Source organism: Orycteropus afer, unplaced genomic scaffold, assembly GCF_000298275.1.
Source record: "Orycteropus afer afer isolate SDZICR_OR568_19922 unplaced genomic scaffold, OryAfe1.0 scaffold00693, whole genome shotgun sequence".
NCBI classification, from domain to species: domain Eukaryota; kingdom Metazoa; phylum Chordata; class Mammalia; order Tubulidentata; family Orycteropodidae; genus Orycteropus; species Orycteropus afer.
In genome coordinates, this window is record NW_006922280.1 from 528,920 (window position 1) to 536,649 (window position 7,730).

General features: G+C 41.7%; 1 protein-coding gene across 1 annotated transcript in view; it reads right to left on the reverse strand.

Annotated features, from left to right (window-relative positions):
- SYNDIG1 (synapse differentiation inducing 1) overlaps positions 1 to 7,730 on the reverse strand; it is a 235,104-nt gene that overhangs the window by 186,174 nt on the left and 41,200 nt on the right. The gene's annotated exons all lie outside the window — the stretch shown is intronic.

The window sequence follows — 7,730 nt, forward strand, 5'->3', positions numbered from 1 at the left end:
TCACGCAAATTCTTCTGCTAGTTGGGGTTTAGTCCACTTTTGTATCCTTCCCTTCAAGGCTCAGGGGTCCAAGATTATCTTCTGTGTCTGTGTTAATTGTTTTCCCTTTCCTTTGTTGAAGAGCGTCTGTGCAGTCCTTGTGCCTAGTCCGCCATCTTCAATAGCTCTGAAGTATTAATTTCTTAAAGTAAATACACAGGAGTAGGATTGCTGGGCCATATGGTAAATTTGTAAGGAGCTCGGGTGGTGCAGTACCTAAGGTACTTGACTCCTAACCAGGAGGCTGGTGATTCAAACCCACCAGCCACTCTGCAGAAGGAAGACTAGGTAGTCTACTTCCATAAAGATTTACTGTCTCAGAAACCCAAAGGTGGTTGCTATGAATTGGAATTGACTTCATGGCAATGGGTATGGTAAATTTGTAACTCTATAAGAAACTGAAAACTGTTTTACAGTGGAGCTGTATCATTTTGTGCCCCCATCAACAGTGTATGACTGACTGTTCCAGTTCCTCTGCATCCTTTTTTGCATTCGATGTTGTCAGATATTTGGACTTTAGTCATTTTTTCTGTTTGTAGTGGTATTTTATCATGGCATTTCCCTGAGGGCTAATGATGTTGAACATCTTTTTGTGTACTACTTTGCCATTTGTTTATACTCTTTAATGACATATCTGTTTAAGTCTTTTGCTCATTTTCAAATTGTTGTTGTTGTTATGTGCCATCGAGTCGGCCCCGACTCATAGCGACCCCTCCTTGGGTTTCCGAGGCAGCATCACTACGGAAGTAGGATTGCCCAACCTTCCTTCCAAGGAGTGGCTGGTGGTTTTGACCCGCCAGCCTTCTGGTTAGCAGTCAAGTGCTTTAGCCACTATGCTACCATTTTCAAATTGGATTGTTTCATTTCTTAGTTTTCAGTTTAGAGAGTGTTTTTAACATATTCTGGACAGAAGATTTTTGTCAGAGATGCTATTTGCAAATCATTTTCTCCCAGTCTGGAGCTTATCTCTTCTGCAGTGTCTTTTTTGCAGAAAAAAGTCCATTAATTTTAATGATGTCAAACTTACCTGTTCTTCCTTTTATGAATTGTGTTTCTCGTATTGTATCTCACAAATCATCTCTTAACCTTAGGTTGCAAAGATGTTCTATGTTTACTTTCTTTACAGTTTTATCATTTAACATGTTGTGTTTAGATGTGACCACTCATTTGTCTTTCAGAGCAATGTTTCTACACATTTGTTCAGGTAAATTAACTAGACGAATACATTAGCCTGTCAATATAAACTCTGAGATATGAAATATATCACTGAAATTCATGTACGATAATTTTAAAACTGTGGGTTAAAAATGGGATGCTTAGTCATTAATGGTGTGGAGACCATGATTTCTTGTTCCTTGTACTCATATGAGTTTCAAGATCATAAAACATACAGTGTTTCTACAGTGAATGCTCATCTCACCTGTCACTCATGTTCTTCTATTAGCATTGTACCAATATTGTCAGATATTTACCATCTGTTGATCCTTCTACCTATCCATCAACTCTTTTTTTTTTTTTTCCTGGTGCATTTCAAAGCAAACTGCTGACATCAGTACACTCCCCAGACATTTCAGCATACACACCACTAACTGAGCTTTGACATTTGACATTTACACATCTTTTCTGAACTAAAATTATAAAAGTTGATTTATTTTTAATAGAAAACCGGGATTTCTTGCTCAGATTTTCATAATTTAGATCAACATGACTTTAAGACACAAGTTAGTCAGTATAACAGAAGAGAAAAAGCATGGAATTTGGGGGTAAAGTTTAGTCTGCTCTGCCTGGCTGTGTGACCTTGGCCAAGTCCCCAAAGTCTTCAACCTTGCCTTTTTCTGTAGTTCATTTAGGGGTTTCATGACTTTTGATGCTCTGGGTATTGAGGATTTTATAAGTGATTTTATGTGTGATTATGAGCTTAATATGTGATTCTACTATGCAGGCATGATGGAAAACCACTGGCTACAAGTTCAAATTCCTCATCCATGCAGTAGGAGTATCAACACCTTCCTGCCAGAACTAGGAAAAGGCTAGAAATGATAGCCAAAAACATGTGAGTCACTATTTGTGGCACATACCAACCAAACCCACCGCTATTGAGTCAACTGCAACTCACAGCAAACCTATAGGACAGAGTAGATCTGTCCCACAGAATTTCCAAGCTTGTAATTTTTAAGGAAGCAGGCTGCAACATATTTCTCCTGTGGAGCAGCTTATGGGTTTGAAATATCAACTTTTTGGTTAACAGTTGCGCACTTAACACTGTGCCACCAGAGCGCCTTCTGGCACATACTACTTGATTATTGGATATTTTCTTTTCTCCCCATATAGAATGTCTCTTTATGTGGCCTCATTATAATTAAGGGTAAAGAGGGGGGACAATTTTCCATTTGCAGGAATTCCAGCATTCCCTAAATAATAATCTACCTAGACTATCTTTCCCATCAATTGTCTGTCAGTTTGTGGTACTGTGGTGGCATCAGCATTGGAGGAAGATTCATTAACAACCTGCAATATGAAGATGATACAACCTTGCCTGCAGAAAGTGAAGGTGATGTGAAGCACCTCCTACTAAGGATCAAAGACTACAGTCTTTGATATGGATTATATCACAATATAAAAAAAAACAAAATCCTCACAAATGGACCAATAAGAAACATCATGATAAATGGAAAAAAGACTTAAGGTGTAAGGGATTTCATGTTACTTGGATCCACTATCAACACCATGGAAGAAGCAGTCAAGAAATAAAATGTCACATTGCTTTGGGCAAATCTGCTGCAAAAGACTTTCAAAGTGTTAAGAAGCAAAGATAGCATGTTGAAGACTAAGGTGAGCCTAAGCTAAGCCATGGTAGTTTTCATTCACTTCATATGCATGTGAAAGTTGGGCAATGTATAAGGAAGACCAAAGAAGAACTGATGCCTTTGAATAATGGTGTTGTTGAGGAATACTGAAAATACCAAGGACTACCAGAATCTGTCCTAGCAGAAGTGCACCCAGAATGCTCCTTTAGAAGCGAGAATTGGCAGCCTTCATCTCAGCTACTTGGCCATCTTATCAGAAGAGATCAGGCCTTGAAGAAGGATATCATGCTTGGTAAAGTTGAGGGTCAGCAAAAAAGGGTAAGACTCTCAGTGGGAACAACTGACACAGTGGCTGCAATCACAGGCTCAAGCATAGCAAGGATTATGAGGAAGGAGCAGGACTGGGCAGTGCTGTACATAGGGTCTCTATGAGTCAGAGCTGACTCACTAGCACCTAACAACAACAGATTATCTTTCTGATACCAGTAGATACTCATTTTAACTTTCAATAGATTGGCTTGTGCAGGCCATGTTCACTTTCTGTCTCCTGATATACCTAAGTAGGTTTTGTGATGAGCTAGCAGACATTATTGATTGATTTACTTTGAGTTCAGGAGGTAAAACTGCCATTTCCTCCAAAGTCTTTTTATCTCCAGAATTATCTATAGAGTTACAGCATCTCAGAAAATTCCACTTATCAAATGGTGGACTTGGTGATTCCTGACATCTCTTATAGGAAGACATGCAAACATAGAGATGTCCTTACCATTCTTCTCAATTGAACAAATCCATGCAGGAGCAAATCTTTGTCAAGAAAAATGGTTAACAGTTGTCTCTTTTCATCCTTGGGCTCTCAGGGTATCCTAGGGCTGCCCTAATGGAGTACCACAAAGTAGATGTCTTAAAACAACAGAAATATATTGTCTCACCGTGCTGGATGCCAGAGTTCTGAATTCAGGGTGCTTGACAGGGCCATGCTCTCTGAAGATTCTAGGGGAAGATCCATCCTTGTTTCTTCTAGCTCCTAGCAGTCCCAGGTGTTCCTTGGCTTATGGTGGAGTCACACTATTTCTGCTTCCATCTTCACAAGGACATCTTTCCTCTGGGTTTATGTCTCTTCTCTTCTTGTTATAAGGGCACTAGTCATATTGGATTAGGTTCACCCTACTCCAGCATGTTAACTATGTTAATTAATTACATCTGTAAAGATTCCTATTTCCACAGCACAGGTACCAAGAGTTAGACTTCAACAAATATTTTTTGAGGGACACAACTGGATCCCTAACAAGCCTTTACTGACACACCAAATGCCATGATCACCCTCTACCTCTTGCCCTCACGAGAACATTCTAAGTGTTTTCACACATACCAAACCCAAATCAACTGCTCTCGAGTCTTCCAACTCATAGCAATCCTTTCAGATAGAGTAGAACTGCCCCTAGGGTTTACAAGGCTGGAAATCTTTATGGAAGTAGACTATCTACTCCCAAGGAGCAACTAACTGGTGGGTTCAAATCATCAATGTTTTGGTTAGCAGCCAAATGCTTTAACCACTACACCACTAGAGCTGCATTTTTGGACCTAAAGGAACTCCATATTTATTTTGTCTTGAACACCCTATCTGCTGTTCCTAAACAGCACCTGTCTCTCATTTGTTCAGCAGTTAGTCTTCCAGTCACTGGGCTATAGACTCAGAATCAAGATCAACTGGCACAATATAGTAGACAAAAATATTGTTCTACATCCTACTTTGGTGAGTAGTAACAGGGTCTTAAAAGCTTGTGAGTGGTCATCTGAGATGCAATTACTGGTCTCTCCTCATCTGGAGCAAAGAAGAATGAAGAAAATCAAAGATATATGGAAAAAATTAGTCCAAGGGACCAACTGACGTACAGCACTCAGAGATGGTACCTGTCTACCAATGCCAACCACTCAGAAAGGGATCAAAATTAGAGATCCTGGATAGAGTGAGAGAAAAATGTGGAATAAAATTCAAAAACATGAAAATGACCAGGATTACTGGTCTGATAGAGACTGTTGAACACTCCAGGCCTATGGACCTGAGGAACCCTGCAGGCCTGGAGTTGGACTCACTTCTGAAGTTCAATAGGCTTATGACCTGAACAACTAAACCAGGGATATGCACCCCTCAGAGCAGTCAACTGTGGGAAATCAGAAGGAAACCATTTGCACAGGGAGAAAGGTAGGCAGGCAGGAATACAGAGGTAAGAAGGACACAGAGAATGGGTAATCACAGGGAGGAGGTAAGAGGAGAGCTGTTATATTGTGGGGATTATAATAAGTGTCATGAAACAACATGTATATGAATTGTTGACTGTTAATCTTCGTAAAACTGTACCTAAATCACAATAAAAAGTTAAAAAAAAAATCTTATCTCACATTCTATATAATCTTTATCTTAGGTTGTGATCTTCCAAGGCCAGAGTCCTGCATGGTCATATGTGACCCTAGGTAGTAAGAAAGGATTCAAAATGGGCAAAGGAGCCATATCCCCACTGAGGAGACAACCTCCCATAGCCATGCCAGTCTGAGAGGCCTGATATTCTACAGCTCTCATGTCCCAAGCAAATGGCAGTCCAGTGGACTGTTACAGGGGGTTTGGGCTTCTATGTAGGCCCCTCGAGTACACTTCATCTCTCCAGGTTAGTACCTGATGCAGGGATGAGTTTCCTGCAGCAAGCACTGACAAGACAGATCTCAACTACTCCTTCCATGAAATGAGCCAAGTGTCTCATTCCTGGAAATACACAGAGACTCAGGGCAGAGGGTTGTTTCCCCATTCTCCCGTTTGAATACCTAACATCTCCACCTTTGGTTCAGAGATACCATCCCAAGGCAGAGTATGGTACATGTAGGGCACCACCCTTACCACCAAGCAGGAAGAGCCTCAAGAGGTTGGAGAGAGGCCTTCAGAAACAGAGCCCACTTGGTTGGACCCAGGCCTGTGGCAGTGGGAGGTCTGGTGGTGTAGCACCTAAGGCATTTGACTACTAACCACAAGGCTAGCAGTTTAAACCCACTAGCCACGCCTCAGAAGGAAGACTGGGCCATCTACTTCCACGGTGACAGCACCTCAGAAACCCAAGGAAGGGTCGCTATGAGTCAGATCCAACTCTAGGACAATGAGTTTGGTTTGTTGAGTCTGTGACAGTTACCGACCACTAGAGGGAGCATTCCAAGGGTGAGATCCTCAGAAGGGTAAAAATCAAGAAAGAGAGAGGCAGCAGAAGGCTCCAATCTGCTTCACACAGTTCAGAACAGATTTGGATAATTCATTATTCGGCTTATTTCAAATGGTATCCAGAATCTGCAGAATGGTAAGGAGAGTAGTATGGTGTCTTCAGAGAAGTGTGCCCTTGGGTGTGCATGGTAGGGGTGAGGGCTGCCTGAACTTGTGCAGTGCCATTCTTGGGAAAGGATCAGCATGGACTTCCAGGGGTCTAAAGGGGGGTTACACAGGGGTAGGCACAAAGAAGGAAAATGTGTTCAGGCAAGGCCTTTCTGGCTCCATCTCTATCCCTGAGTGGATCAGGAAGAGTTTACCTGGAAGTGGTACATGCTCCATACTCAGAGTGTGGACAGGACCAGCAGCATCAGCACCCCCTGAAAGCTGTCAAAAACGAAGACTTTCAGGCCTTGTCTAAGACCTGCTTGACTTGCATTCTAACACATTCCCAGGTGACTGACTCCTGTGCACATTAACATCTGACAATTTAGGAGGATGTTTGGATGAGGTGTCAGGAGGGATGGTTCCTTCCTGGTGAGTCTCTCAGCCACAGTGCCCCAGCAGCAATCCTCTCACCAGGCCATCTTCCAGCTTCATGCCTGTGGCACCTTACCTTTGGTCAAACCTCCACCTCACCACACAAACAACAGCAATGGCAATGACCAGAGATGAGTGGCATGACCTAACAAGACAATGAAAAAGAATGATAGAAGAAGAATGGATGCATTCGAACTGTGATGTTAAAGAATACTTCATGTACTGTGACTTCCAGAAGAACAAATAAATCAGTCTTAGGAGAAATTCAACTGGAATGCTCCTTAGAATTGAGGATGATAAGATTTCATCTTGCTTACTTTGGACATGTCATCAGGAAAAAACAATTGCTAGAAAATGGCATCATGTTTGATAAAGTATGGGGTCAATGAAAATAAGGAAAACCCTCTATGAGATGGATTAACACAATAGCCATAACAATAGACTCAAACATACCAACAATCATGAAGATGGAGCATGACTAGGCAATGTTTCTTTCTGTAATGCACAGTCTCCATGAGTCGGTTAGTCAATGAAAGCTAACAATAACAACTGTTCTGTTCTTCATTCTCACTCCATCTTTCTTCTTTGCTGGGTCACTGTCTGAGTTAGCTAGTGCTACTGTAACAGAAATACCACAATGGATGGTTGTAACAAACAGAAAATTTATTCTCTTATAGTTTAGGACTCCAGAAGGCCAAATTCAGGGCATCAGCTCTCACAGAAAGCTTTCTTTTTCTGTCAGCACTGAGGGAAGATCCTTGCCTCCTTTCAACACATGTGGGCTCAACGTCCTTAGAGATCTCCATGTTTCTTGGCATCAATCTTCCCCTGGATGTAGGAGGATCACAGTGCAGAGACCCTGAGTTCAAAGGATGTGCTCTGTTCCCAGTTCTTCTTTCCTGATGGCATGGAGGTTCTTCTCTTTCTGCTTGCTTCTCTCTCCTTTTATCTCTTGTAAGATAAAAGAGTATATAGGCCACACCCAGGGAAACTCCCTTTACACACAATCAGGGCTATGACTTGATTAAGGGTGCTGCATCCCACCCTAATCCCCTTACAACTGCTTTGTTTATCACATCAGATCACATCATGGAGGACCA